The following is a 23,381-nucleotide window of genomic DNA, read 5'->3' as shown; positions in this document are numbered from 1 at the left end:
TGTAAATTTTTTATCCACTGAAATCACTTGAAAATGAGAGTGACGTGTCCAGTTGAGTGTGCTTAGTACAGTAGAGGCGGGTTAATACACGTTTAGTGTTTAAAACTAATGAGGCCTCATTCAAAAATGTCATAAGCTGACAGGGGTCAAAAGGTCAAAAAAGGGTCACGCGTCCATAAGGATTTGCACCTGCCCACACTGCCAAAATAACCAAAACCTGGTTCAATGACCATGGTATTACTGTGTAATTACTGTGTGATTTCATGTAATATTCTAATTTTCTGGGATTTAGATTTTGTGGTTTTCACAAGCTGTAAGCCATAATCATCAAAATTATAACAAATAAAGTCTTGAGATATCTCACTTTGCATGTAATGAGTCTATATAATATACAAGTTTCACTTTTTTAACGGAATTACTGAAATAAATCAACTTTTTGATGATATTCTAATTATATGACCAGCACCTGTATATATATATAGGCCTATATAATCCGAACTAGTAACTCGCTACTTGAGTAGTTTTTTTCATTGGATACTTTTTTACTCTTACTCAAGTAACTATTAAGATTATTACTTTTACTTTTACTTCGAGTAAATAAGTACTTGTACTTTTACTTGAGTACAGTTTTTGGATACTCTACCCACCTCTGCTAAATTCTGTTTGTTTAAACCAGTATTTAACTCAATTTGACATTGATTAAAACACACACACACACAAAAAACATGGATCCATTATACACAGCATGTGCTCAGCAACACAAGAGAACAATAGAGTGAGAACGACAATTTTATTGTTAATATATCTTTATACATTATATTATTATACAAAATTCAAAAATCTGCTTATTTCTTTAATTAACGAAAGATTAATCTTCATCTTTATACCAGAAGATATAATACAATACCACAATCTTCACGTGTAACAGATTGTCACCTTAAAACCAGTCATTTGCATCGTGGAACAAGCAATGCTAAATAGAAATATATAGTTAGCATCTTAATTTAATCTTTGTTTTATTATTTTATTAGTTCATTTACTAATTGTTAACTCAACAAATGTAATGTAAAGAGCTGGATACTTATTACTAATTAAATAATGTCAACTATAGTAAATGTACTGTTTAGAGTTGCCATAGACCAATACACCTGCCTTTAATTTTCAAGTGATCCTGAAGACCTTAATTGGTTGCTTCAGGTGTGTTTGATTAGGGTTGGAGATGAACTGTGCAGGACAGTCGATCGGCAGGTGGAGGATTGGGCACCCCTGCCATAGACTAAAGATTTTTCTAGTCGACTAATCGCACGTTTATATTAATTTCTGCTTAAACACTGGGTGCATGGAGGAATATAGCCTATTCTGCGCTCAAGCGCATGCAGAAATCTTGCCTCAAAAGCAGGCTAATGATAATAAATATGTCTTAAAACATGATTAATTATGTCTTTAAAAATAACGAGGAATTTTAATTGTTTATTAATAAACTAGTGTTTTCTAAATCAGTGTCGGCTGCAAACATATCTCCATACATCTCCGCTGTAAAGTGGATGCGCCTTTAGAAAGAAATGCATCTTTCATACGGATTACATAATCAGATGATATTTGCTTTCGATTAGATTTTTTTCGTTTAAAATTGGACATATCAAGCTTTATATAGATATATATTATGTGTTTCTGTTTATTTTTGAGACGCGCTCCAGTTCACGGAGACTTTGTTTTTTTCTTTCTAATAAACATGTTGTCATAGTCTTTACAAGAATGTGGAACTTTGCATCACTATGCTGTGGCAAAATATGTTGGCGTGTAAAAATACACCCAAAGATTTAAGCACAACTATTCACACACATACTAAGCAGGAGAATATCTAACTGTATATTGCAGATTGTGAACATTCATTATCTGTTTATTTGGGGTCAGAGAACACCATTAGCTCATACATCTCTTTCATTTTGTGCTGGATGTAAAAAAGAAAGGTACTAGTTAAGGTACAAATCACAAGGGTACAAATATGTACCCTATGCCAAGGGTATACCCTTGAGGGTACAGGCCCAGTGACAAGCCATTGTACCCCTAAAGGTACAATTATGTACTTTATTTTCTGAGAGTGTAGTTTACTGCATCTTACAGACTATAGGCATCATTTCTTTTGAGGCTCAGTATTTCCTGGAATGCATTGTTTTATTGTTCAGTAATCAAAAAATCCTGGATTCCATATCGTTTTGATCAAAATTAATAAATAAATGCACTTTGTGTACAAACTAAGGAATCAATTTATTTTATTTTGAAAGTGTTTGTTTCTACCAGTAATCTCCACTACAGCAAGGCCATTTTTCCATGATTACTCCATTAATATGCTTACACACACATTATCATGCACACACACATTCGCACACATACAGACATACACGCATACACACTCAAACATACTCTCTCTCTCACACACACACACACACACACACAACAAACATATAAATTCATTCAAATAAGCATATGTCCCTCATTAGCAGTATAACTTTTTTTTTTTTTTTTTTTCATGTACCATGGGAAGTTGCCACCCCTCATTCTGCTCTTGTGATAGTCGATCACAAAATAGTCGATCTCCGTAACAGGGAGGAGAGTAAAGATGGGGAGCTCCTAAAGCTTAGTTCAAAATAAATTCACGGATAATTCGTTGTTTTGTCGTTAGTGAAAATCAATATTGACCTTGTATTTGAAAAAGGATCCTCATATAAGAAACAATACTAATATTCAGAGTCAGTTCATTCGCATTCGGAGATCGACTATTTTCCTAATTACGTCTATGGAGAGTCCCCATAGTGATAGGAATACCAGTGTGTGTGCAAAGGGTGGGACTCCATGGAAAGGAATCATGATTCATTTGATTTAATTAATTTGTTTGTAAATGTGTAGCAAAGACAGGGTTTTCCATAGCAATGATGAGATCTCTCATACCCCTTTTCCACCAAGGCAGAGCTGGTGCTGGTTCTGAGCCAGAGCCTAGTTTCAAATTGGTTCTTTGTTTTTCCACCGCCAAAGCACCAGCTCCGAACCAGTAAAACTGGTTCTTAAGTAGCACCAAATCATTGCAGGGTCTAGAACGGAGCCAAGAAAGAACCGCTTGCGTCAGAGGCTGGGGGCGGGGTTACCGTGGCCAACAAGACTGAAGAGAAACTTGTGACCGCCATTTTCAAATAGCAGCTAATCGAGCTAACACCAGCTAAACACGATGGACGCAATCTAAAATATAAATCTAAGGCTAAAGTCGGCATCTTATTGTTAAAAATAAATGTTATGTACATGCCGTTACTCTCGCTTGTAATCTCCGTCTGTACAAATAATGGCGAGCCGCGCGAACACGTTGGATCCGCCGTGTTTGGATGCCGATGTAGGTCCGCAAAGCCATGAACAGCAGAGTGAGGTGTGAGGGATGAATAAAAAGGCAGCAGAAAACTCTGAAGTCTGTGTGTGAATGGCCTTCTTGCAAGAATAAAGTACTTCAAAGACAAGTGGGTTTGGTTTTCATTGCAGTCTCACCACTAAACAGATCATTTCTGCAACAAGCGGGACAGCACCAACATGAATCTTTTGTAACAAAGTAAAAAAAAAGCATTTATCATTAAAGTCTTGTATCAGTTCATTGACATCTAAATCTGACGTAAGGGAGCCAGACATTAGAGCATTATCAGCCTCCAGGTGCCGGTCAGAAAACATGTCCTGGGAATGTGAGGTTAGGGTGCGAGACCAACGTACATGAGATGGTGCTGTATTGGGTGGAGCTGGAAGAAGTGTAGAAAACAATACTGGTCTGTGGTCTGAGAGTGGAAGGTCACTGATTTCAATATCAGCCAGCGATAGACCACATGACAGTATTAGATCTAGTGTATGACCGTGACAGTGTGTGGGACCATTTACCCATTGAACAATGTTTACAGAGAATATTACATTTAAAAAGTCTTTAGCTAAAGCAGAAGCAGGGCAGCATACATGAATGTTAAAATCACCAATAATTAAAATATGGTCATATCTCGTCAAAGCATCCCCCAGGAGATCAGAAAACTCATTGATAAAGTTACTAGATGAAGGTGGACCATAGATTAGCAGGAGTAGAATAGGATAGAGGGAATTTAAATGAATTTCCTGGACTTCAAAGCTCGTAAAAGTGGCCGTTGACAATAAACGACACTGAACATTGTTTTTAAAAATAATCATGAATCCCCCTCCCCTGCCGGTTAACCGGGGAGTGTTAAAGTCATACTCCGGGGGAACCAGTTGGGAAAAAGGACTGATATCACCTGCTTTTATCCACGATTCCGTGGCGAAGAAATAGTCAAGATTGTTAGAAGAGATGAGGTCGCTGCAGATGAAGGTTTTGTTTACTACAGATCGAACGCTGTCGAGGGAACATCCTAAGTTGGCATGGTATGATAAATATCTAAAAGTTGTTATCGATCATAAGTGTTACGTCTTCCCCTTAATCTAGGGGTCAATAGGGAACGACGAACAATAAAAGTGGAGAGACTGAGGATCTCCAGCTCTCCAGACCCAGATTCACAGCAAAATAAACAAACCAGTTTGAATTTCAAAATGGCGTGTCTGCCTTTTATTTGTTCAAATCTCAGCAGGGGTTATTAAATAAAGTAATAATATAAAATAAAGAAACACATTACAAATAAATCCAAACAAAGAAATTACCTCGGGAGGAGGGCCCAAAAAGAAAACAAAAATACCTCTACCTAATAAGGGGATAATATTAACTTACCTATACAAAACAGAAGACAAAACAAAACAACATATAACTTCCCTCACTCCCTAACTAATCAATAAACAGGAGAAAAGCTTATGGATATCCTCTACCCTACATTACCCATAAACGCTCAACTGATCATAAATAACATAAGTCCAAGAAGCATGTTATCACACCCATTGTGACCACACATCAAAGAGCGCAACCCGCTCGACTGGGCATGGAGAGCGGAACAACCTCAAACGCCGCGACGTCTCTCTCCTTTCCTCAGCACTCTCTCGCCTGCTTTGTATTAGACTCCTCAGGACACGCACCAATCAGTGCGCGGGCAGCGCTCACAGGTAACGAGCACAGGTGGTAGCCTTTAATCCTATTAATCAGAGACTCATAAGAAGAGAGAGAGAAAAAACATATGCACATAACACTCTTGACATATAATAGTCACACAATGAATACGTCCTTGGACGTAACATAAGCGATCAACGAGTGACAACGTAGAAGCAGCAAAGTAAAAAAAAACATACCAAGTAACGCAATGGGTAGACGGCAAGCTGCACACACCGGCGCCATCTTCAAACTTCATGATTTATATATTTATATAATGGTAATGTTGTTAACAGTATCACCATTTGACCATGTGCTGTTCTTGTGGCGCTGAATAATGAAATGCGATGAACCAAGAGGAAGATGAAGAAAGATAAGAAGAAGGGAGGCATGGCCAGACGTTTTCCTGACAGTCGTAGCTAAGGTGTGCATTTTAAGTATGTTTTTTTTTTTATATATATTTATAAGTAGTCATGTTCATTGATTGCAATTCATGTGGAACTAAGTAAGTGCATCTTGACGTTTTGGTTACAAATCAGCTGTGAATGCCATCTCTCTTTCTCTATCTCTCTTTCTTTTTCTTGTTTATCTCTTTCCTTATTGTATTTCTTTGTGAATTGCTTTTACTTTATCATTTAATTATTTCTTTTTAAAAAACATCTATAAATGGCATCAGTCCTTAAAACAATTTAACGAATGTCTGGAAGCGGCAAAACCCATGGCTGACGAGTTGGAAACCCCAAAAGTAAAGTTTTTCATGCATTATTTCTCTTTCAATTTATCTAAATTGAAAAGAGAATGGCTCTGCACATGCCTCCCCCAAATATATCATTTAGTTTTTAGTTTTAGACTAAAAAGAAAAGAAAGAAAGGGAACTGAAGTCTCCAATGTTTAGAGGCCAGCACGGGAACATCCTAGCACAACGTGTTTGGAAGAATCGATCTGGTCAGTAAAATATAGTCATACTGTTGTTCACAAGTGATGATGCTTTTGGTCAGCAGTAATGTTCTCTATATCATTACATGTTGTGTTTGCAGTTAAAGCTGCTGGCACTAGGGCTCTCAGAAGATGAGGAGGTGCAAATTAATGACATCCCGCAAGAGGTCCCAAGGCTTGGTCAGCTTATTGAATTGAAAGCCTAAATAATGTCAGCCTTTATACTGTATTTAAATTTAAAATGTCCCATATAGGCAATACTGTCAAAAGTACGTAATGGACATTTCCATCATGCATATGAAGTGACAAAGCCATATAAGAAATTGCAATGTAATGCACAGTTTGTGAAGAAACTTTAGTTGAGACATGAAGCAGAACTGTATTGATCTGACAGCAGCATCACAAACCGTAAGAGAATAACTTCATAATGCTTTGTCTGTAAATTATGGTTATATTTAGTTATATATGGTTGATTTCTCCAGAATTCGAACAGCGACACCTGCTGGTCAATGCTAATATCATGCAGAACAATTCATCAATATTTGTTATATGGGTTATGATACATTAACATATACACACATATACACATGTATAAATAAATAGATAGAGTTCTTGGAAGTTTTGTTGTTTCATAATTTTGTACGTGGGCAGTGCTTTTGTTGAACAGATGGAGTTGATGGAGTTCTTTAGACTGGATAAAAGAGGGTGAAAGTGATTAATATGGACTGGACAGTGTAATGGCCGCCCAACAATACAATTCCAACAAACAAACAAAAAACTTTCTGAGACAAATTCAAGCCCGGCTGCTCATGTGATAAGGCAGAGTTCATCCCGGATAGCTGAATAAAAGCCAGCCGTCACACACTACAAAGAGAGAATAAAGGAAAACAAAACCACATAAGAAATTGATACGCAATTTTCTTTGTCTTTTAATGATGTATAGGTTTTGAATCACTAAGAAACACAGGTAACACTTTATAAAAACTGCATGCTATTAATCATTAGCTGAGCATTAGTAAACAGTTAATTCATCATTTATAAAGCATTAATAGACATTAATAAGCAGTTTATAAATACAGCTATAAATGCTTTGTTCTTGATTTAATAAGCATATATATAGTGTTTAATAATTGTATTTTCATACTTTATTAATGATCAATTTATCATTTCTAAATGAAGTATTGCATTATTTACACACCAGTTGTTTAGGAGTTGTCAGTGGTTCATCAGATCTAAAGTGTAAGTAAATGATAAGTGTAGCACACGGCGGGTAGCACTCGTCTCAGTTACTAGCTCGCTATAAAAGCAAAACTATGGACCAAAATCAGAAGATTTGGATCGACTCACTGAAGCAAAAATTAGCAAAGACTAATCAAAATATTTGTATATAAATAAAATAAAATATTCAATCTACACAGAAGCTGCTGAGCGCGAATTTGAAATCCTGGAAAACTCGAAAAACGCAATGTATGCAGTTCTGTCCTACCCATTTAGAAAACTCCTTTCTCACCACTTCTTTTCCTCTGTTTCCAGGTACGAAACGATGGGATGGCTCGCCAGTCCAAACCCGGGATAAGAGTCCACAGCCAGGACAGGATTCAGGATCACAGCAGCAATTTTTCACTGCATTATGTATAATTACAGCATTATGTGCTTATTTCTTTAATTAACGAAAGTTCAATCTTCATCTTTATAACAGAAGATACAATACAATACAACAATCTTCAAGATACAGTAAATCTTCAAATGTGTAACAGATTGTCACCTTAAAAACAGTCATTTGCATCGTGGAACAAGCAATGCTAAATAGAAATATATAGTTAGCATCTTAATTTAATCTTTGTTTTATTATTTTATTAGTTCATTAATTGTTATCTCAACAAATGTAATGTAAAGAGCTGGATACTTATTACTAATTAAATAATGTCAACTATAGTAAATGCATTGATTAGAGTTGCCATAGACTAAAGATTTTTCTAGTCAACTAATCACACGTTTATATTAATTTCTGCTTAAACACTGGGTTCATGGAGGAATATAGCCTATTCTGCACTCAAGCGCATGCAGAAATCTTGCCGCAAAAGCAGGCTAATGATAATAAATATGTCTTAAAATATATTTAAATATGTCTTAAAAAAATATTCTTTATTTATAAAAGATAGCGAGATATAAGATATAAGATATAAAAAATAGCGAGGCATTTTAATTGTTTATTAATAAACTAGTGTTTTCTAAATCAGTGTCGGCTGCAAACATATCTCCATACATCTCCGCTGTAAAGTGGATGCGCCTTTAGAAAGAAATGCATCTTTCATACGGATTACATAATCAGATGATATTTGCTTTCGATTAGATTTTATTCGTTTAAAATTGGACATATCAAGCTTTATATAGATATATATTATGTGTTTCTGTTTATTTTTGAGACGCGCTCCAGTTCATGGAGACCATGAAAGCGCACCCTGATTGTTTTATTAGTAGTATTAAGATTCAGCTTGTGTCAAAATAATTGATGGCTTTTTATTTAATTATGATTGATGGGTTTGACCTTTTGACCTTAATCATTTCAACATTATACTTTTGAGTATACAATCATACACTGAGGTAGTGAAGAAAATGATAAACCGGCATTACATACATAAAGTAAAACAATAAAGATATTTACAGATGGTCTAACCAGAATAGAAAATCACGGCAGGCTATCATGTTTTGCTCTAGGGTAAAGCTGACCAGACTTTCAACAATTTCACCAATGTCAGTTTGTGCATTTTTTGACACCTGTGACACACAGAGATCTGTTACAAATGTACACATACAGAGTATTTCGGAGACTCCGAACTCGTCACTACATACACGCACATCCAGAACTTTTCTGAGGATTACGCCGATCGGCTCTTTGCCGTTAAAAAACATGGGGGTAACTCATCTGTCCAAGAATTTGTCAGGCCTCTTACGACATCCATTTCATTTTTGAGATTTGTCACACGTTTGGTATCCCGAGCACAATCGTTTTTCATATCATGCGCAGCATCGATGATCCTGTGCATCAAGCCAACCATCTGGCCTCTAAAATGATCTTTAAACATACAGTCTAGCGTAGCTCTTAAACGACACTCTTTGCCCGTGGCGCACTCACACACCTCCGGCTGCATGTGCACAGCATCGCCAGAACTCAACGGGCAGTTGCTCTCCATCAGGTTTTGCGTCGCCATTTCAGAAGTTTTTAGATTTTTAGATTTTCGAATAGTCCCCTATTCGATGATGAAAGATACTGTTAGTTCCTGGAAATTCCTGAGTGAGTCCTTGCAGCACAATCGTCCAGACCTAGTGCATTAACGCTCGGAAGTTTGGGTTTTTGGGTCAGAAGCGTGAGTCGAAGAAGCGTAGTTTGCGTCAGGCTCAGACAAACAGGAATGTTGAAGTGGACTTTGACTTTGACAACAACCAGACAATGTTCCTTCAACTTTTGATCAATTAGATGATGCAGTAGCACAGCAGTCCATGGCTAGTAGAGCTAGAGCCCTTCAGATAGGAAAGCCGGGGTTGTGTGCGATAACTGAGGCTGAGCTCTGTGTAGAGTTTATCAGGACAACTGATAGAGCTCAGCCCGCCCCGCTGGAGGGGTTGTATAGGGGTGTCGTCATCATGATGTCGTAAACAGCTATATAGGATTAAAGCCACATTGAATCAGAAGTAGCATCATGGAGAAGTTATGCATATGCCACCAGAGAGATTACTATTAATAACATCAAAAGAGTTTTTTTTATTTTTTATGTGTGAATTGTTCACAATAAGTTCTGTAACAAACATTTAGAAAGTATCTAGGATGTATTTCATTTTGCGCATGCTTTGCTGCTGAGGCCAAAAACTGCTTACCACATGTTTTCATAAAAAGAAGAACAATTATTAAGACATAAAACACCACGGGCCCTATTTTAACGATCTGAAACGCAAGTGTCAAAGCGCAAAGCGCAAGTAACTTTGTGGGCGGGTCTTGGCGCTGTTGCTATTTTCCCGGCGGGATAAATGACACTTGCGCCAGGCGCAAATCTAAAAAGGGTTGGTCTGAAGTAGCTTCATTACTCATAGGTGTGGTTTGGGCGTAACGTGAAATAAACCAATCAAAGCGTCATCTCACATTCCCTTTAAGAGCAGGTGCGCAAGTTTCATGACGGATTGATATTATTATGGCGGATTTACCAGGCGCACGCCTGGAGCGGTTCACAGCCGAGGACACTGATGTTCTTGTAAGAGCAGTGAAAGACAGAGAAGTTATGTTGTATGGGGATGGGAGAAACCCACCCAAATCAGCGTCGGTTAAACAGGCATGGGAGGAAATAGCCACAATTGTTTCATCAGCTGGCATCCCCAGGACGTCGCACCAGTGCCGCAAGCGCTACAATGACATCAGAAGACGGGGGAAGTCCAAGCTTGCCAGCATCAATCGGGCACGCCGTGTAACGGGAGGTGGATCTGCCTCTACTCAGGACCTGACGCCAGCAGAGGACATCGCTGCGTCCACCCTCACCGCTGAAAGCGTTGAAGGATTTGGGGGCTTTGAAATCGGCACCCAACCAGAAACGCAAGCAGTCCAACCCCAAGGTACACAAGTTCACATACAATAAGGTTTCTTATGAAAATATTTTATTCGTTATTTACATGAAAAAAAAATGTAATGCAGCCACACAATAAATAAAAACAATGTAACAGCTTCGCAGGAAGACCCTGGCCTCGCGAGCCGTGCGCACCGGCCATCTGAGGAGGGAACAGCGCAACCATCAAGGTCCAGACCCACTACACGCCGTGGCAGCATCGCTAGACCGGAGGACCACCCATTCCTGCAGCTCCAACAAACCGGATTTGAAATGCTGGAGCGGGAGCTGTCTGGGATGCGGCAAAGTTTGAATGATCATCTTGACCGGATGGCGATGTTACTGCGGCCTCTCGGGTGCATCTCCTCAAGCCTGGAGAGGATTGCTGCAGCCATGGAGCGTGGCCCTTCAAGCGCACCACCACCTCCGGTTGTGCCTCTTCCTCCTCCTGTTGTGCCTCTTCCTCCTTCCCCCACTCCATCTCCGTCCACTCGTTCCACCAGGTGCACATCGCGCAATGCCATTCCCGGACCCTCAGGTGTCCAATCCCGCCGTGGCGCGCTTCGCAAAACTACCAGAGGAGGGAAAAATAAATAAAGTTTTTCTGTTTAAATATTTTTAACCTCATTTTCCTTTTTTTATCAATTACTGTTTGCTATTGATTTTTCTTTTTGACAAAATATAAAGAAATGTCACGAATAAATACTTTTGAATGTTTTGGACTCGTTCTCTCTGAATCACGAGTATGGTTATATTGTTGCAATGTAGTATAACATAGACCGAGATAACTTTGCTTACCTCACTATAGACGATGCAGCAGCTCTTCTGCCAAATAAGCTCTCCTCTCCCGTGCTGCTGCTGGGGCATTTGGGTTAAGTGGCATCGGCACATGCAGTTCACCATCACGTCCCCTTAAGTCCTCTAATATTTCCTCATCTATGTCAACAACACAACCTTGATTTATGGAAATGTTGTGTAAAACACAACACGCCACAAAGAATGCTGCGACTTTTTGAGGACTGTACTGTAAAGTGCCTCCTGATCTATCCAAACACCTGAAGCGCATTTTCAGCATGCCGAACGTTCGTTCAATTACACAGCGTGTTTGTGTGTGTTTTCGATTAAAGTGCATTTCACTCATTGTTGCTGGCATCAAAAATGGTGTCATCAGCCATGTCTTTAACGGATACCCGTTGTCCCCTAACAGCCACCCATCCAACGGGGGATTCCCCTCGAAGATGGCAGGAATGGCAGAGTTTGCCAGTATGAATGAGTCGTGGCTCGAGCCAGGATAATTCGCAAAGACATGGGTCATTTTACTATAAGCATCGCAAATGACTTGTACGTTGATTGAATAGGTTCCCTTGCGGTTGATGTATACAAGTACGTTTTCTGATGGGGCACGTAGCTGCACATGGGTGCAGTCTATAACACCAAGGACACCAGGGAACCCATACTTCGCACAAAATGCCTGCTTTGCTCTTTCCTGGCTGTCAGGTGTGACGGGGAATTTGATGTATTCCCCAGCATGTCGGACTAGACCTGATGTAACTGCATGTATAGCCGAACTTATGGCAGATTGTGAAATGCCTCCAATGGAGCTAAGGGGGTGCTGGAACGACCCAGATGCATAGAAATACAATGCCGCTGTAACCTTTACTGCAACGGGGAAGGCATAGGGACAGGGTGCATCAGTCCCCAGCTCATCTGCCAGGAGATGGCAGATGTCTGTCACAGCCTGGCGGGTCAGACGTAGCTTACGTACGCATTCCTCCTCACTGAGGGAGAGATAAGTCTGTCTGGGCCGGTATACCCTCTCCCTCCGGCGTCTAATTCTTTGTCCCAAGACATACTCCATCTCACTGTGCAAAAGAAAAAAATATGAGCAAGCTCAACTTAACTGGTAAGTTGAAGACTAAGGTTTTTAATGTAGGCTACTTACATTATGGTAAAGGTGATTTCACAGTCTTCCGATTTTTTTTTTCCTGGTTCTTGACGGACAAACCAATTTGTCAGAGGTCCTTATATACATATATGTCTTGCCACTATTGGGCAAACAGGTCTGATCCTTAATTACTACAATTAGCCTGAAAAATTTGTAAGCTACATTTATGCCTATTTTTTCACATCTTCGTGCACACCACAATGATTTCCGTCATCTCATGTGTTAATATTTTTTATTGTAACAATTTATGATGTGCAAAAATAACTGTTGCATCTGTGTAGATTACATAAGCAAAGTATATGCGCGTTGTGCACGCTATACATTATGGTCAAGCATGCGCCCTTAAAATAGCATAATGAACAACGCGCAACGCGCCACTGACTTTAGACTAGGTTTTTTCTGGTCAGTGGCGCAATTGTTTTATGGAACAGGAAAATAGCATGAGGGAACGTTTGCGCCAGAACACGCCTCCTCTTTGCGCTGAACCGCCCCGGGGAGCGCAAGTGTATTTCTTAGTTAACCGACGCGCGTCTGAGGAGGGAAAAGTCCGCTTTGCGCGGGTGCAAAATAGGAATGATACATGCGTCGCTGTACAAAGTCAATTGCGCTGGGTGCAAGATAGGGCCCAACATCTGTTTTCCTGATCAGGCCTAAAAGACCGATGTCTAAAACTCTGGTGTCAAAGTATTGGTGTGGACAGAATAAAAAAATGAATTATCCCCCCTTTCACTTAAAAATACCCCTTATCAACTGTAATTAATTTGCTTAACTGTTGTTTAGTGACATACACAAAATACCTGTGTATCTATGACTGTGCTGCGAAATGCACATCTTTAAGTGTAATAGTTAGACGAGTTTGAAGTGTAATAGTTTTATAGGTAACAGAAAAACAGCAATACTCGTCTTTCACGTCGATGTTTCGTAGACATAGCAGAAAGATGTTCTAAAAGAAATATGATTTTAGTCTTTAACACTCTCATGTAGAAGGACCGTCATTTAATTCTCTTTATGCAATATTTGTTCATGATTTTCATAAATTCCTGTTCCTATGCATCTCTCAGTGCAATAGTCAGATGTGATTCTGTTGTAATAGTTTAAGTGTAAAACAGCACTTACTTTTCTTGTTAATACTTTGTGTGATTCCACATCATAGATAGAGGGAATGTTGCACTAAAACGAAGTATCAATTTAGTCAAACAAAGACTATCACTTAAATCTTAATTATATTTATTTCAACATACAAAATGTGAAACAGTGTCGTCTGCTGTCTGGACAAGATGACTAGAACTTTTGTGTTTTTATTATAAACGGCGCTTTTCAACCCTCTTTTCTTAGTGATTTGGTTTTTTGAATCTTACACACAGTAAATTTGAAATCCGGAAATCAACACCCATAGAGTTAATTTCAACACTTTAAAAGTGTATATATGGGAACCACCCACAAAGTGTTAGTTCAACACTTTCAAAAGTGTTGCCTCTCGCAACACCGACACAGTGTTACAATATGAACACTAAGAGAGTAAAATATTAACACCAATGCAGAGAACAACACCACTGTTACAGAGCTGGTTTGAAAGGTTTGAAAGAGTAATTATAGAGTGATGTGTTTATTTCAAAGAGTTTATTTTACAGTTCTTTAAAGTGGCAGATGCCACAGATTAAAATTCTACACTGTTCTGGTGTTGACCTAACACTTTAAAAAAAATGGAAATCACAATCTTCTCAACCTTATAGGAGTCAAATATTACACCATCCTGGTGTTGATAAAACACATTTTTACAAATAAAAACACTAAGGGAGTTACCAGTTTTTCTTATTAGTGTTCTGCATCTGCCACTTTAAAGAACTGTAAAATAAACTCTTTGAAATAAACACATCACTCTATAATTACTCTTTCAAACCTTTATTTAAAAACAATCCAGAAAGTTAAATTGTAACCTCACTCTGGGATCATAGTAGAATTCTGTTCATTGTAAAGTTAAAAATAAAGGCAAAATGCAAGCAGTTGTTTTAACAAACTAGTTTTTTTATTAACTAACATCATAGGTTAACTTTAAAAATAAATGATGAAGGCACAATATAGGCATTTCTGTCACCAGAATTATATGAAAGCTGCTTATTCAAATGGTCTGTAATACCTCAAGTCCTGTACATGTCAGTGAATGTAAGCTCTGTGTCAGTGAAGTTGATTCAGTACCTTCGACTTTGCAACAGTACAGCAGTGCTTGAGTCAACAACATTCAGCAGATGAAAAACAATTGCAGAATATGAGTGGATCAGTTGTGTCCAGTTGCTAACAGTAAAGTTCAGTGCATAGTTGTTTCACAGAGAAGGAAAGGCTGTGCAGATCCAACTTTCTCAAAATCCTGGAGTGCTGGTTCCCTAGACAACACAAAACCAGACCAATTACAATCAATACAATTTGTGTTTTATAAATACAGCAAGTTTATGGTGGAAAAAGTTCAACCATCTTAGACTTTCGTGACTCAAACAAGAAACTATTTTGGTAAGATTAAGACTTGAATTTACTGATTTCCAAGTAAATTAAAGACTTTATTCATCCAAAAATTTGTATTCTGTCATTAATTATTCACCCTTATGTTGTTCCAAACCAGTAAGAGTTTTGCTCATCTTCGGAACACTTAATGAAGTAAATAAAGTAATAAAACAGCACTTAAGATCCATGATAAAAAAACGCGTCAATACCACCACTGCAAAATAATTACTAAGTACAATATTTTAAATTTTGGAAATTTGATAAAGCATTCAAATGTTTGCTTACTTTTTAAAATAATTTATAATGCTGTCGCTCCTCCTTTAAAAAAATGTATTACGCTCAACTCAGAAAAAAAAAAGAGCTACTCGGTCAGCCACTAGAGGAGAGTGCAATATTCCCAATCGCAAAACTTCTTTTGGCAAATCAACTTTTTCTTTTGTGGCCATAACTCAGTGGAATACTCTCCCTACACACCTTATTACATGTACAAATCCTCTAACCTTTTCGAGTTTGACAAAGGCATGGTTACTGTCACAACAAAATTGTACACATTTATGAAGTGTGTGTGTGTGTGTGTGTGTGTGTGTGTGTGTGTGTGTGTGTGTGTGTGTGTGTGTGTGTGTGTGTGTGTGTTTTGGTTTAAGGAAGGGGGAACAATTGAGCATATGATAGTTTTAATTGAAAATTAAGTGTGACTATAGTTGTAAAATTGTATATTTTAATGTTTTTTATTTTACTTTTATGAAATTTTGTTTTATTGTCTTATTGTTCTGTGAAGGGACTACGGGCGGAAAATAGCACTTGTGCTATAACCTGGCACAATGCATCTCTCCTTGTTTTGATACAAGGTTAATGTTATTTTGTGCATTGTCCCTGTTTAAATAAAATGAATCTGAAGTTATTTTTAATGAAATCTAAGAGATTTCTGTCCCTTGATCGACAGCCTATTCAACTACCACTTCCAAAGCCACGGAAAGGTATAAAAGAAAATCACAAGTAATCCATGTGACTCCAGTGGTTTGACCTCAATTTTACGACTTTTTTTACGACAATTTGAACTCAACTTTATTTACAAAATATTAATCTTCAATGCACAATCACACAACAACATCTGCTCTCGCATTAACAACATGCACGTGTTGTAATTATCTCATGAACACATGTTGGAAATGAATATTTTATAAATTACGTGGTAAATGTTTTTTTGCTGCAAACACAGCACTTGCATAGTTTAATAAAATGTATGTTAAACCACTGGAGTCGCATGGAGTACTTTAATGATGTACCTTTCTACCTTTCTGGGGCTTGAAAGTGGTAGTTGAGTGGACTGTCAATGGAGGGACAGGAACCTCTCAGATTTCATTAAAAATAGTGTTGTGAAGATGAAAGAAAGTCTTACATGTTTGGAACGACATGAGGGTGAGTAATTAATGGCAGAATTTCCATTTGTGGGTGAACTAACCCTTTAAAGGGATAGTTCACTCAAATAAAATGTTGGTATGTTTTAGCTTACCTCAAGGGCATCCAAGATGTAGGTGTCTTTGTTTCCGCAGTAGTTTCATATTTTTAGATCAAACCGTTCTTGTCTGTCAGTCATATAATGCAGGTCTATGGTCACCACCTCAAAGAGCATGCACAGAGTCCAAATTAAACAATTCCCCATCGTAAGTACACATTGATGGCCTAAGACACGAAACGAGCGGTTTGTGTGAGAAACCGAACAGTATTTATATCGTTTTTACCTCTTGTACACAGCCACGTCCAAGTGATCTGAGGGCGCGCGCGCTTCCTGGTGTGTGACTGGCTTAGTCTGCGCAAGCACCGGAAGTGATCTCTCGTGCGTATACATCACTCATTGTTTACACAGAACAGAGACTGTAGGTAAGACGACTAATAGAAATGGTACTAATTTGCGCTTATCCGGGATGTTTAAACCGACATAAAAGAAAACAATTACGTATGCTCGCGCGAACTCATCCGGGAGTGGTAAACAATGAGTGATGTACACACCAGGAAGCGCGCGCGCCCTCAGATCACTTGGACGTGGTTGTGTATAAGAGGTAAAAACGATATAAATACTGTTAGTTTTCTCACACAAACCGCTCGTTTCGTGTCTTAGGCCATCAATGTGTACTTACGATGGGGAATTGTTTAATTTGGACTTCTCTGTGCATGCTCTTTGAGACAGTGACCATAGACCTGCATTATATGACTGACAGACACGAACGGTTTGACCTAAAAATATCCAAATTGAAACTACTGCAGAAATGAAAAAAACCCCATCTTGGATGCCCTTGAGGTAAGCTAAAACATACCAAAATTTAATTTCAAAGTGAACTATCCCTTTAAGAATAAATTAAGACACGCACCTTAAGAAATCTCACTAAATAGTCAGCTGCCGGCTCCGTTGTTGTGGCTTTGTGATGTTGGGGGCAGGTGATGGGCAGATTTTTCCCAATCAGTTGAGTCTAAAATTAAACAGCAAGAAAACATATACCTGTCAAATCATGAAAAGGTTTGAAAACTCATTTTAAGTAAAAAAAAAAAAAAAAAAAAAGAAGATTTACTTTTGTAAAATAATTTGACTGGACAAATTCAAAATGAGTGTTATGAAACACAGAAAATCTACCAAATAGCAACAAAGCTATGATTATTTTTTATGTTTGTGCCCATGATTCTCTCATGTATGTTATCTGTTAAATTTGACCATCACCAGGTTCTAGTCTGTACAGTCTTTAAACACCCAGCCTGCTACTCTTAGCCACTTGGTGCATCATAGAAATCCTCCTAGCAAACACAAATAGCAAAATCAATACATTTAAAGCATATCCAAACATCAACCAAAAGTAAATCTGATAAATACATTTTGCATACATATTTAATCTGAAAGAATTACTTACCAATTTTAAGAAAATTGGTCCTCCAAATAAGGAAATAAAGTGACAATTTCACGTGCATTGTCGGTCCGCAGTTTGTGGAGTTGTTCTTCTGTTTTTCAGTTAACGTTATACGTTCGGTGTGCTCGCAAACGAGAGTAAAAGATAATTTGAGGATAAATACATAGACTACTTTATGATATTTGCACGTCACAAATATTATAATAAAACAATATAACATTATAAAACACGTATTGTAAATAAGTTAAAACACTTACTCTGTGTTTTCACTGTTAAAAGCAAACTCCGTGTCTGCACTGCGTCACGAGTCAAAGAAGATGGAGGGCCTAACGCAGTGGTTCCCAATCCTGGTCCTGGGGACCCACAGCTCTGCACAGTTTGTATGTCTCCCTCATTTAACACACCTGATTCAGATCATCAGCTCGTTAGGAAAGAGCTCTATGAACTGAACTGGGTGTGTCAGATAAAGGAGACATATAAAATGTGCAGAGCTGTGGGTCCCCAGGACCAGGATTGGGAACCACTGGCCTAACGTAACGAGTCTGTGAGAAAGGTTTAAGCGCGCACATCACATAAATATCGTTACAAAACAATATAATGCCATGAAATACATGTTTTAAATTAGGTAAAAACACTTACTTTCGGTGTTTTCCCTGTTAACGGGAATGTACGTTACAAGCAAATCTCCTCGTCGTCAGCTCCGTATTGAGTCAAAGAAGATGACGTCGCCTTTGAAAAAAGTTTCGGCTCGTTTAAGCGCGCAGAGCATTTAAATATCGCTATAAATCAATGTGTTATAAAATACATATTGTAAATTAGTTAAAACACTTACTTTCGTCGTTTCCCTGTTAAAAAGCAACACCATCCTGGTCTGCTCCACATCGCGGGTCATGGAAAATGCCCCTCTGAGAGCAGTTTAGCCATGCACAGCATATGCATATTGTTATAAAACAATATGTTATAAAATGCATGTATAAATGCAATAAAACACTTAATTGATGCGTTTTCCCTCCTCGTATGCCTTGCATCGCGAGTCAAAGAAAATGGCGTCTTTGAAAAAAGTTTCAGCTCGTCTGGTCGCGCCCAGCGAGTAAATGTCCCGGATGTAACTAATTACACTCTCTCGGTATTATTAATTTAACTCCACATATTTTCACCAGTTTACACTAGCAGTGTTAATTCAACACCAGAAAATTAACTCTTTACTCTAAAAGTCCTTAACACCAGGATTTCAACACTGGAGATTTTACTGTGCATGGATGTTTTGGACACATGTGATTCCTGTGTAAAGATTATGTTTTAAAGTTAGTCCATAGTCTTTACAAGAGTGTGGAACTTTGCATCACTACGGTGTGACAAAATATGTTGTTGTGTAAAAATACACCCAAAGATTTAAGCACAACTATTTACACACATACTAAGCAGGAGAATAAACTGTATATTGTAGATTGTGAACATTACAATATCTGTTTATTTGGGGTCAGAGAACACCATTAGCTCATACATCTCTTTGATTTTGTGCTGGATGTAAAAAATAAAGGTATTAGTTAAAGGTACAATATGCAAGAATTTTTGCCGCTAGAGGGCGCTACATTCCAAACAACAACAACGGCGTAGCTTGATGGCGATGTGAAGGAGCGTGGAATGATGGGAACTGTCGTTTTAAACTCCACCGTGGATGTAAATCAGTCAGACGGGAATCGAAAAATCATGTTCATGGATGAGGCTAAGTTCTATTTTTATAAATGTTGCGTTTAATGACATGCTTTTTGTGGCGAGGGGGGCGTGGTTCAGCGCGGTCTGTGATGGGAGAGAAAAGAGACGAGCAAGTAGGTCAAGTGCAAATGCACCTGTGTCTTATTGCAGTGATCGGCGTGGAGAGACCGCTTATAAGCCGCGCTGGAACGAGAGAGAGACTGGAGAGAAAATTGGACGCAGAGAAAGAAAACCGGTGGATCTGAGCTCTCATTTTTGAACTGTTTTGTGCCGTCGCGGTTGCCACAGTGAATGCGCGTTGTGCGCGGCTTTTGTTTGTTTTGCTTTATTTTAATAAAGTACGAGTCCCAGTCACGCCGATCCCTGTCTTCTTCCTTCCTGACTCTTAAACCTCATCACACTTTTATTTCATTAAAATGAATTAACCGCAAGAAAAGTAAGGTTTAATACTTCATAGATGTTACTGTATTTGTTGAATTCATTGTTGTGATAACGCTGCGCAGTTTTACATGTTCTAAACAATTGTTGTAAAAATACATTCGAACATGCCCACATCATTTGCCAAAATACTGATTAATCTTTATGTATAACACATGCTATGTTTATTTACATGGCCATAAACACCAGACGTGATAAACAATGTCAATAAACTAAACACAAATCTAAAGCAATAATACTTTCCTTACATAAACATAACTATTACCGAATGCTACATTTGGAAAATATAAAATTAAGCATGCTTTGTCGACAGAACCAGCAGCAATCGGTAAAGAATAATTGTGTACCATAACGACTGCAAGAAACAAGCTAAAGTTTGTAGCTTGATAGACGCTACAACTACAACTTCCGCATTTGTCCAGGACTCCACGCAGTACGAGCGGAAACCGAGGGTTACGCGGATATGACGCAATTGACTGGCGACTCCCAGCTCCCCCTGCTCTAACGCCCCGTTTCCTTGGTTAAAATCGCAATTTTCTCACGATTTAAAAATAGTTGGAAACATTTGGGATATTGTAAGTAATCAACTTAACAAAATATATAACACTGGCCTTGAGATTTTGGGATATTTTAATGCAAAATTCTTACATATTGTACCTTTAAGGTACAAATATGGACCCTTGAGGGTACAGGCCCAGTGACAAGCCATTGTTCCCCTAAATGTACAATTATGTACTGTATTTTCTGAGAGTGTAGTTTACTGCATCTTACAGACTAGGCATCATTTCTTTTGAGGCTCAGTATTACCTGGAATTTTTCCCAAAATGCATTGTTTTATTGTTTGGTAATCAAAATATCCTGGATTCCATATAGTTTTGATCAAAATTAATAAATAAATGCACTTTGTGTACAAATTAAGGAATCAATTTATTTTATTTTGAAAGTGTTTGTTTCTTCCAGTAATCTCCACTACAGCAAGGCCATTTTTCCATGATTACTCCATTAATATGCTTACACACACACATACACATACATATACATACTCTCATACTCCCATACTCTCTCTCTCACACACACACACACACACACACACACACACACACACACACACACACACACACACACACACACACACACACACACAACTAACAAACATACTTTCACACACAATGCTAAAAACAGAGAAAACGATTATACTTTAAAGATTTCTAATCCAACGTTAGTATTATAGCCTTCATCTTTCAGTTGAAATGGCTGATAGTTCAGAATTTGTCCCTCATTACCAGTATAACTTTTTTTTTTTTTTACATGTACCATGGGAAGTTGCCACCCCTCATCCTGCTCTTGTGTGTACACAGAGTTTACTAAAAAGAAAGGTTTTGAACAACTCACTGTGTTTCCGTCCGCCGGCATTTTGTCAGTCAAAAATAGTCGATCTCCGTAACAGGGAGGAGAGTAAAGATGGAAAGCTCCTAAAGCTTAGTTCAAGATAAATTCACGGATAATTTGTTGTTTTGTCGTTAGTGAAAATCAATATTGACCTTGTATTTGAAAAAGGATCCTCATATAAGAAACAATACTAATATTCAGAGTCAGTTCATTCACATTCGGAGATCGACTATTTTCCTAATTATGTCTATGGAGAGTCAATATAGTGATAGGAATACCAGTGTGTGTGCAAAGGGTGGGACTCCATGGAAAAGAATCATGATTAATTTACATTTTGCAATTTATTGTTTTTAAAAGTGTAGCAAAGACGGGTTTTCCATAGCGATGATGAGATCTCTCAGAGCAATAACAGAAGTTTTGCAGTGAATGGGTGATTTCATAACGGATGGAAATTCTTGACTACATTTCCCAATTATCAAGTGGCTTCATCTGTATTTCTCAGCAGTAAACATATCATTAAATGCATTTAGTTACAGTGTATATATATATTTTTTTTCATATTTCAAAACATTTTATGAGTCCAGTCATCAAGCACAGAAAACAGAAAGACAATGTGCTGTACAAAGCAGTAACAGAAACAGAACACAAGAATAAAGCAGAACTGATGTATGATATACTGAAACACAACATTTCAGTCAGTCTCTGTAACTGTCATACAAGGCATCAACTTTACACACACACACACACACACACATACACACACACACACACACACACACAGTAAGACAGCAAAAAGTGTTAGTCACATTGTTCATTACTGGAATATAAACACTATCTTGGCACTGTACAATAAGACATGTAGTTTTCAGATATGAATGCATTCTTTTTTATTATACCATGGAATAATGATGGTATTGGTTTTAAAACATAATCCATATAATGTATTTTGTACATTATATAATGTAATTGTTTGGAAATATGCATTCAGCAGAGGATTTAGTTGTTCACACTGCACTCAGAATGTGTCAGACAGTAACACATTTTTCACTCATTTGGTTTTGTATTCACAATCAATTTTAATTGAATCATTGTTCAAGACAAAATAATAATAATGCAGTTCTCAACAAAGGCTAGATAAAAAAGTAAATACTTGAAACTAAGAGTGGTTGAAAATAAGAATAGATCAAAATAAAAAGCACACCACATTTCAAATGAAATTCCAGATTTTCGTATATAGATAGTTTCCAGATAGATTTTCTGGGTATGATTTTGGACTCTCGAGCTCATCAGAACAGAGTATCCAGTCCATTAACGATACACTGGCCTCTTTTGTGAAGGGCAGAGCGGTCGCCCTGAAAACGCTTCAGAGACTCTTGGGTCTGATGGCAGCTGCCGCCTGGGTTTGCTGCATGTGAGACCATTGCAGCGATGGTTACAGAGTCGTGTAATGGTTACTGACATGGTGTCAGGAATTCAGAAGCTGGGACTACGCCATCTTCCTTGCTTTGTGTGGCGGACAGTAGGTTTATTACAGAAAGAGATTTAAGGAAGAGTCGACTATGCCACCCTGGTCACTAAACCAGAGAAGTATCCTAATGAGGACACACAGGTTCGGTGTTTCCCTTACACAGAAAATTGGAGACGTGGGTATAAGAAAATACAAAAATATTCTTTATTGGACAAATGTAAAATATTAAAATATGCGGCAATTGGAATCAATCACTCCACACACATGCGCACACACACACACACACTATAACAATACAGACTTATCAGGACTTGTGATTACCGGAAGCAGGATGAGCTAGCGCCAAACTTCTCCACATCAGCAATGGTCGAGAAGCACAAACACGTGCAATACACTGCACCCTCACATCAACCAAGATCAATCCCTATAGGTTATAGAC

General features: G+C 38.1%; 1 protein-coding gene and 2 long non-coding RNA genes across 8 annotated transcripts in view; 1 reads left to right on the top strand and 2 right to left on the bottom strand.

The window, feature by feature from the left end:
• LOC309479874 (uncharacterized protein) overlaps positions 1-23,381 on the bottom strand; it is a 169,144-nt gene that overhangs the window by 109,243 nt on the left and 36,520 nt on the right. The gene's annotated exons all lie outside the window — the stretch shown is intronic.
• Positions 1,899-21,446, top strand: LOC309480575. The gene is made up of 2 exons (XR_014199687.1): positions 1,899-1,982; positions 20,750-21,446. It is a non-coding gene; the product is annotated as an uncharacterized lncRNA (long non-coding RNA).
• LOC309480483 lies at positions 14,202-19,727 on the bottom strand. The gene is made up of 5 exons (XR_014199657.1): positions 18,460-19,727; positions 17,935-18,257; positions 17,742-17,821; positions 17,404-17,502; positions 14,202-14,919 (listed from the first exon to the last, which is right to left on the bottom strand). It is a non-coding gene; the product is annotated as an uncharacterized lncRNA (long non-coding RNA).

Source organism: Leuciscus leuciscus (genome assembly GCF_965113295.1).
Source record: "Leuciscus leuciscus genome assembly, chromosome: 1".
Classification (NCBI taxonomy): Eukaryota; Metazoa; Chordata; class Actinopteri; order Cypriniformes; family Leuciscidae; genus Leuciscus; species Leuciscus leuciscus.
Note: the sequence above shows the minus strand (reverse complement) of the source record. Positions and strands in the feature narration are given on the sequence as shown.